We start from the raw sequence: 7,553 nt of genomic DNA on the forward strand, positions 1-7,553 counted from the left end.
GCGGGCGCGTGCACGGGGAGGGAGGGAGCGGGTGGGAACCGCTACACTACAGAAAAAGTTTTAGTATAATTGTTAAAAAAGGGGGAAAAAGTTGTAAAAAAAAAAATCAGGCAGGTGGTGGTGGGGGTTCGTCTGGGGGGGGGGGGGAGCTACACTACAGAAAGCAAAAAAATAAAAACCCAACTTTTTTTTGCAAAATGGGTACTGGCAGATAGCTGCCAGTACCCAAGATGGCCCCCAATAGGGCAGATGGGGAGGGTTAGAGAGCTGTTTTGGGGGGGATCAGGGAGGTTGGGGGCTAAGGGGGGATGCTACACCACAGCATATGTAAATATGCAAAAAAAAAATAATAATAAAAAAAAACTTTTATTTTAGTACTGGCAGACTTTCTGCCAGTACTTAAGATGGCAGGGACAATTGTGGGGTGGGGGAGGGAAGGGAGCTGTTTGGGAGGGATCAGGGGGTCTGATGTGTCAGGTGGGAGGCTGATCTCTACACTAAAGCTAAAATTAACCCTGCAAGCTCCCTACAAACTACCTAATTAACCCCTTCAATGCTAGCCATAATACACGTGTGATGCGCAGCAGCATTTAGCGGCCTTCTAATTACCAGAAAGCAACGCCAAAGTCATATATGTCTGCTATTTCTGAACAAAGGGGATCCCAGAGAAGTATTTACAACCATTTGTGCCATAATTGCACAAGCTGTTTGTAAATAATTTCAGTGAGAAACCTAAAACTGTGAAAAAAATTTACGTTTTTTTTTTTAATTTGATCGCATTTGGCGGTAAAACGGTGGCATGAAATATACCAAATGGGCCTAGATCAATACTTTGGGTTGTCTACTACACTACACTAAAGCTAAAATTAACCCTACAAGCTCCCTAATTAACCCCTGCACTGCTGGGCATAATACACGTGTGGTGCGCAGCGGCATTTAGCGGCCTTCTAATTACCAAAAAGCAATACCAAAGCCATATATGTCTGCTATTTCTGAACAAAGGGGATCCCACAGATGCATTTACAACCATTTGTGCCATAACTGCACAAGCTGTTTGTAAATGATTTCAGTGAGAAACCTAAAATTGTGAAAAATTTAACTTTTTTTTAATTTGATCGCATTTGGCGGTGAAATGGTGGCATGAAATATACCAAAATGGGCCTAGATCAAAACTTGGGGTTGTCTACTACACTACACTAAACCTAAAATTACCCCAAAAATCTCCCTACATGCTCACTAATTAACCCCTTCACTGCTGGGCATAATACACGTATGGTGCACAGTGGCATTTAGCGGCCTTCTAATTACCAAAAAGCAATGCCAAAGCCATATATGTCTGCTATTTCTGAACAAAGGGGATCCCATAGAAGAATTTACAACCATTTATGCCATAATTGTTTGTAAATAATTTCAGTGAGAAACCGAAAGTTTGTGAAAAAATTTGTGAAAAAGTGAACGATTTTTTGTATTTGATCGCATTTGGCGGTGAAATGGTGGCATGAAATATAACAAAATTGGCCTAGATCAATACTTTGGGATGTCTACTAAAAAAAAATATATACATGTCAATGGATATTCAGAGATTCCTGAAAGATATCAGTGTTCTAATGTAACTAGCGCTAATTTTGAAACAAAATGGTTTGGAAATAGCAAAGTGCTACTTGTATTTATAGCCCTATAACTTGCAAAAAAAGCAAAGAACATGTAAACATTGGGTATTTCTAAACTCAGGACAAAATTTAGAAACTGTTTAGCATGGTTTTTTTTTGGTGCTTGTAGATGTGTAACAGATTTTGGGAGTCAAAGTTAAAAAAGTGTGTTTTTTTAAAATTTTTCCTCATATTTTATAATATTTTTTTTAGTAAATTATAAGATATGAAGATAATAGTATCTTTAGAAAGTCCATTTAATGGCGAGAAAAACGGTATATAATATGTGTGGGTACAGTAAATGAGTAAGAGGAAAATTACAGCTAAACACAAACACCGCAAAAATGTAAAAATAGCCGGACAGAAAATGGAAAAGTGCTGTGGTCATTAAGGGGTTAAAAAGTCTGCTTCCCAGTTGTCCACTCCTGGGATGTAGATTGCTGACAGATAACAAGAGTGGGCCTCCGCCCATCGAATTATCTTGGATACTTCTGTCATCGCTAAGGAACTCCTCGTTCCTCCTTGATGATTGATGTAAGCCACAGTCGTGATGTTGTCCGACTGGAATCTTATGAATTTGGCCGAAGCCAACTGAGGCCATGCATGAAGCGCATTGAATATTCCTCTCAATTCCAGAATATTGATTGGAAGTAGAGACTCCACATGAGTCCATACACCCTGAGCCTTCAGGGAATTCCAGACTGCACCCCAGCCCAGTAGACTGGCGTCCGTTGTCACTATCACCCACGAGGGTCTGCGGAAACACGTCCCTTGGGACAGATGATCCAGCGACAACCACCAAAGAAGAGAGTTTCTGGTCTCTTGATCCAGATTTATCGGAGGAGATAAATTTGTATAGTCCCCATTCCACTGTCGGAGCATGCACAGTTGCAGTGGTCTGAGATGAAACCGAGCAAACAGAATGATGTCCATTGCCGCCACCATCAATCCAATTACCTCCATACACTGAGCCACTGATGGCCGAGGATTGGACTGAAGGGCTCGGCATGTATTTAGAATTTTTGACTTTCTGACCTCCGTCAGAAAAATCTTCATTGCTATAGAATCTATCAGAGTTCCCAAGAAGGGAACCTTTGTCTGTGGGATTAGTGAGCTCTTTTCTAGATTCACCTTCCAACCGTTAGTTCTCAGAAAGGTCAACACTGTGTCTGTATGAGACTTTGTTAGATGATAAGTCGACGCCTGAATCAAAATATCGTCTAGATAAGGCGCCACTGCTATGGTCTGAGAACCGCCAGAAGAGACCCTAGAACCTTTGTGAAGATCCTGAGTGCTGTGGCAAACCCGAAGGAAAGAGCCACAAACTGAAAATGTTTGTCAAGGAAGGCAAACCTTAGGTACTGATGATGATCCTTGTGAATAGGAATATGAAGGTATGCATCCTTCAAGTCCACGGTAGTCATATATTGACCCTCCTGGATCATTGGTAAAATTGTTCGGATAGTCTCCATCTTGAAAGATGGGACTCTGAGAAACTTGTTTAGACTCTTGAGATCTAAAATAGGTCTGAACGTTCACTCTTTTTTGGGAACCACGAAAAGATTTGAGTAAAACCCCTATCCCTGTTCCAGTCTTGGAACGGGATGAATTACTCCCATAGTAGAGAGGTCTTTTACACAACGTAAGAACGCCTCTCAATTTATCTGGTCTACAGACAATCGTGAAAGAAGAAATCTCCCTCTTGGGAGAAAACCCTTGAATTCCAGTTGATACCCGTGGGTTACGATTTCCAGTGCCCAGGGGTCCTGAACATCTCTTGCCCAAGCCTGGGCAAAGAACGAAAGTCTGCCCCCTACTAGATACGGTCCCGGATTGGGGGCCGCCCCTTCATGCTGTCTTTGTAGTAGCAGCGGGCTTCTTGGGTTGTTTACCCTTGTTCCAAGCCTGATTGGGTCTCCAGCAGTGTTCCCTCTAAGGCCAGTTTTGTGTGCGGCCCAGCAGTGAAACAGTTAATTAGGTAACCACACCCTGTAATTAGCAAACACTGCAGAATGCAGATGGCAAGGTATGGTTCTCTTGTTAACTGTTTCACTGCTGCGCTGCACACAAAACTGTCCTTAGAGGGAACACTGCTCTCCAGACGGACTTGGCCTGAGCAAAACTCCCTTCCTGCTTTGTGGTGGAAGAGGAAGAAGAGGGTACTCCTTTAAAATTCCAAAAGGAACGAAAATTATTTTGTTTACCCCTCATCTTAACAGACTTATCCTGAGGTAGAGCGTGACCTTTACCTCCAGTAATGTCAGAAATGATTTCTTTCAACTCAGGCCCGAATAGGGTCTTACCCTTGAAAGGAATAGCGAAGAGCTTTGACTTAGATGACACATCAGCAGACCACGATTTTAACCATAACGCTCTACGTGCTAAAATGGCAAATCCTGCATTTTTAACCGCCAACTTAGCAATTTAAAAGGTGGCATCTGTGATAAAAGAATTAGCTAGCTTGAGAGCCTTAATTCTATCTAAAATATCCTCTAAAGGGATCTCAATTTTAAGAGACTCTTCTAAGGCATCAAACCAGAAAGCCGCAGCAGTAGTAACTGGAACAATGCAGGCTGTCGGTTGTAAAAGGAAATCCTGATTAATAAATAACTTTTTTAGAAGACCTTCTAATTTCTTATCCATAGGGTCTTTGAAAGCACAGCTGTCCTCAATAGGAATAGTTGTATGCTTAGCCAGGGTAGATATAGCTCCCTCCACCTTAGGGACAGTCTGCCAAGAGTCCCGAATGGTGTCTGATATGGGATACATTTTCTTAAAATTAGGAGGAGGAGAGAACGGTATACCCAGTCTGTCCCACTCCTTCTTGATAATCTCCGAGATTCTCTTAGGAACCGGAAAAACATCAGTGTAAGTGGGTACTTCTAGATATTTGTCCATTTTACACAATTTCTCTGGTGGTACCATAATAGGGTCACAGTCTTTCAGAGTCGCTAAGACCTCCCGAAGTAACAGTCGGAGGTGTTCCAGCTTAAATTTAAAGGACATGACGTCCGAACCTGTCTGAGGTAACACACTTCCCGATTCCGAAAGTTCTCCATCAGACAAAATCTCCCTGACCCCCAACTCAGATCCCTGTGAGGGAATATTGGAAATAGCCAACAAAGCATCAGAGGACTCAGTATTCACATTGATTCCTGTCCTACTGCGTTTACCCTGTAACACTGGTAACTTAGATAATACCTCTGTAAGGGTAGTTGACATAACTGCAGCCATATCCTGCAGAGTAAAAGAATTAGACGCGTTTGAGGAACTCGGCGTCGCTTGGGTGGGCGTTAAAGGTTGTGACACTTGGGGAGAATTAGGCGGCATATCCTGATTCTCTTCAGACTGAGAATCATCTTTAGGCACACTTTCTTTACATAAAATATGCTTTTTACATTGTAAGGCCCTTTCAGTACAAGAGGTACACAAAGTAAGAGGGGGTTCCACAATGGCCTCTAAACACATAGAACAAGGAGTTTCCTCAAGTTCAGACATGTTAAACAGACTAGCAATAGCCACAATAGTCGTTTTTAACCTTTTTAAGTGATTTAAAGAATTTTCAGAAAAAAATGTACTGCGCATTTAACTAATAAAAGCGCAACAATTTTACTGTACTGCCCCAAGAACGATTTTTAGTACTAAAAAATTATACTAAGCAGTTCCAATTTGCCAAAAATTATTGCACCAATTGAGCAAAGCTAAATCACCCTGTAAAAAGTTATTTTATCTGGTAAATAAACTTTAAACAACGATAACAGCCTACCTGCCCCCAGGGTATTCAAGAATGATTCAACAACGATCCGGTGATTGAATTTCAACTTTAGGCCCCACCGGAGCTAGTGCCTGCTGCCTTCTAGTGAGGAGAAAACTGCGTGTCTGAGCGTGCGAAATAGGCCCCGCCTACCATGGGCATCGCATTAACATTCTTCATAACCGCATGGGAAGTGGTTTTAATAAGCCATGTGGTCCCCAAAAGTTTACACACACACATTCATTATGCTATTTTTAAACATAGTAAATATCACAGCTGCCTCTCCCAGTGTCAAGCCCCTATTGAGCTACATAACCGTAGTAACCATTATGTATTAAACATTAATAACAGTAACCCATAATCCATATATGTCTACTGCTTACCCCTTCCCTTACAGGGAATAATGTCAGCCAGTTCTGATATAACAAGTCTCCTCAGAAATAAAAGACTGAACATACCTCAATGCTGCTTGTAGCATGACACCGTTCTCCACACTGAAGATTTTTCTTGCACTACCTTCAGAAACTCTGTGGGAACCAGAATGGATCTTAGTAACGTCTGCTAAGATCATCAACCTCAGGGCAGAAAAAAGATCTCTTTATTCCTCTTAGGAATCCAGACTGACGATTTCTCCCTGAGGAAAATAATTCTCACCGGTACCATTTTAAAATAAAAAATATCTTGATTGAAGAATCTAAAACTAACACCTCACTTTACCTCTTCCTATTACTAACACAGGCAAAGAGAATGACTGGAGGTGGAGGGAAGGGAGGATCTATATATACAGCTCTAAGATACATGCCCCCAGGCGATGTGTAGAATGGCTTCTTCTGCGATTCATCCAGCGTGTCTTCAGCGTGTGCACGGTGTCCTCATTCCTACGGGTGCAGACAGGAGCCAGAGCCAGACATCCCAGTCCAATGACGTCAGAAAGCTACAATGGAGAACTGAAGAGAATCCGGCTAACCATCCGATAACACCACCAACTTGAAGAATAGGTATGTTTAAGAAAAAACAGAATTTATGCTTACCTGATAAATTACTTTCTCTTGCGGTGTATCCAGTCCACGGATTCATCCTTACTTGTGGGATATTCTCATTCCCTACAGGAAGTGGCAAAGAGAGCACACAGCAGAGCTGTCCATATAGCTCCCCCCCTAGCTCCACCCCCCAGTCATTCGACCGAAGGCTAGGAGAAAAGGAGAAACCATAGGGTGCAGTGGTGACTGTAGTTTAAACAAAAAAATTTTAACCTGACTTAATTGCCAGGGCGGGCTGTGGACTGGATACACCGCAAGAGAAAGTAATTTATCAGGTAAGCATAAATTCTGTTTTCTCTTGCAAGGTGAATCCAGTCCACGGATTCATCCTTACTTGTGGGATACCAATAACAAAGCTTTAGGACACGGATGAAGGGAGGGAACAAGACAGGTAACCTAAACGGAAGGCACCACTGCTTGTAGAACCTGTCTCCCAAAAATAGCCTCCGAAGAAGCAAAAGTATCGAATTTGTAAAATTTGGCAAAAGTATGCAGTGAAGACCAAGTTGCTGCCTTACAAATCTGTTCAACAGAAGCCTCATTCTTGAAAGCCCATGTGGAAGCCACAGCTCTGGTGGAATGAGCTGTAATTCGTTCAGGAGGCTGCTGCCCAGCAGTCTCATAAGCCAATCGGATGATGCTTTTCAGCCAGAAGGAGAGGTAGCAATCGCTTTCTGACCTCTCCTCTTACCAGAATAAACGACAAACAAGGATGATGTTTGTCTGAAATATTTAGTTGCTTGTAAATAGAATTTCAAAGCATGAACCACATCAAGATTGTGTAATAGCCGTTCCTTCTTAGAAGCTGGATTAGGACACAGGGAAGAAACAATGATTTCCTGGTTAATATTCTTATTAGAAACAAATCTAACACCACATTCACTTTACCCTCCCGCGGAGATGCCCTACTGCTAGAGCGGCAAAGAGAATGACTGGGGGGTGGAGCTAGGGGGGGAGCTATATGGACAGCTCGGCTGTGTGCTCTCTTTGCCACTTCCTGTAGGGAATGAGAATATCCCACAAGTAAGGATGAATCCGTGGACTGGATACACCTTGCAAGAGAAAATATATTTATTTCAAAAAGGTACATAGAAGTGCTAAAATCAAAGG

This window comes from Bombina bombina, chromosome 2 (assembly GCF_027579735.1).
Source record: "Bombina bombina isolate aBomBom1 chromosome 2, aBomBom1.pri, whole genome shotgun sequence".
NCBI lineage: Eukaryota > Metazoa > Chordata > Amphibia > Anura > Bombinatoridae > Bombina > Bombina bombina.